A 1,883-nucleotide genomic window follows, 5' to 3' on the forward strand; every position below is an offset into this window, starting at 1 on the left:
TTGTAACGGTTAAACTCATACTGTATTTATGCACTTCTTGTACTGATTCGGATATTAGTACCAGCGGAGTCCCGAGGGGTGCTTAGCCGTTACCAGATAGATGATTTGAGGTAGAAGTATTCCTAGTAGTCATATGCTCTATGACACCAAATCTTGGGAGGTTAATTAGTCGGCGTTTGTTTTAGACTTATTATGTATTTTTTGAGTTATCTCTTATTCTATATTAATCCGTTGTTAGGCTATTTTCCTTATTTATTGTTAAGAGTCGGCTTGCCTAGCAAGTGATGTTAGGCGTCATCACGACCCCGTTAGTTGAGATTTTGGATCGTGATATTTGTTACCGTACATATTAATTTTTTAAGAAATGTAGCTGTCTAATTAGTGGAGTAATAAATTGTCACAGTATAAAGTATCTACAGTGGTACTGAAATAGTCATTGAACGCTTTGACACGGTATTACGGAACTCTTACGTCGTCAAATGCGCTGTATCTGTTGTGCTTGTTAAAAACCCACATTGTCCATTCATTCCATTCGTCTTCTCCCTGCCAAACAGAACTTCCTAGCTTTAAGCAACCATTGCCCTTCCTTGGTTTCATATCTGTCTCTCAAAAACTTGAATTGTCCACACACAAAAAAAAAAAAAGAAAGGAAAAACAGATGAGGTCTTTCACTGATGGGATCAGCCAGTGAACAATGCAAACAAAGCCTAAGTAAGGGAAAAATCTATCCATCTTCGTCGTTGTCCTTCCGGCTTCGATGCCCCACCCTCAATTCTCTTCACCTTCGCCGAAGTTTCGACGTATTCGACAGGAATCATGATAGCATGATCACCGTAGACGAACTGGACCAGGCGCTGAGCATACTCGGACTGAACACAGATAGATCTGAGCTAGAATCGATGGTTAAATTATACATAAAGCCGGGGAATGACGGCCTCAGATTCGAAGACTTTGAGGCTCTACATCGATCGCTCGACGATGCTTTCTTCGGATCAACGTTGGAAGATGAGTTCGCGGCGGATGACAGAAGTTGCAAAAGCAGTGCAGTGGAGGAAGAAGCGGATCTGACGGAGGCGTTCAAGGTATTCGATGAGGACGGAGACGGTTACATATCAGCGAGGGAATTGCAGGTGGTACTAGGGAAGCTGGGATTGCAGGAAGCCATGGAACTTGACCGAGTTGAGATGATGATTTCATCTGTTGACCAAAATCACGACGGCCGTGTTGATTTCTTCGAGTTCTAGGATATGATGCGTAGTGTTACCGTTCGCACTTCTTAGTTTCTCTTCTCTCTTGTTTTCCATTTCTTTTTCTCCTCTCTCATGAGTGGAGACTGACCGGTCAGTCGTGGTAAACTTTGGTTTACTATTGCCCTTTTGTTTTCCCTTTTTGAGCGTGTATTATTCATCGTAACGGGAAAGTGAAATCTCTCTCTCTCTCTCTCTCTCTCTCTCTCTCTCTCTCTCATATATATATATATATATATATATATATATATATATAATATATATATATATATATATATTATATATTACATATTATTATAAATGCACGAATATTTCACGCTAAATATTTAACGTTAAAAATATCCATAAAATATTGATCGATCTTATTAACCTTAATAAATTAAATTAAGCTTCATTGCATCATGGTCGCTAATTAGATTCGGGCATAGCGCATGGGGCGACGCGCCAATCCAATTTTCTCAGAGTATTTTTCCTGTTTCGGTTTGGAAATGGTAGTTTCGTCCGGGCCCACTCCTACATAGTATAAATATACCAAAAATACGTCTTTGGAGAAGCTTTTGGAGAGCTTTGGAGGCCACAAGATACAAGAGTTCATCATCTTTCCCTCAATTCAATACGGGAGTTTGGATTGTAACA

The 1,883-nt window shown here is 39.9% G+C and overlaps 1 pseudogene; it reads left to right on the forward strand.

The window, feature by feature from the left end:
* The first annotated feature begins 515 nt into the window (after positions 1 to 515).
* On the forward strand, positions 516 to 1,429 carry LOC107759835 (calcium-binding protein CAST-like; annotated as a pseudogene).
* The last annotated feature ends 454 nt before the right edge of the window (positions 1,430 to 1,883 follow it).

This window comes from Nicotiana tabacum, chromosome 2 (assembly GCF_000715075.1).
Source record: "Nicotiana tabacum cultivar K326 chromosome 2, ASM71507v2, whole genome shotgun sequence".
NCBI classification, from domain to species: domain Eukaryota; kingdom Viridiplantae; phylum Streptophyta; class Magnoliopsida; order Solanales; family Solanaceae; genus Nicotiana; species Nicotiana tabacum.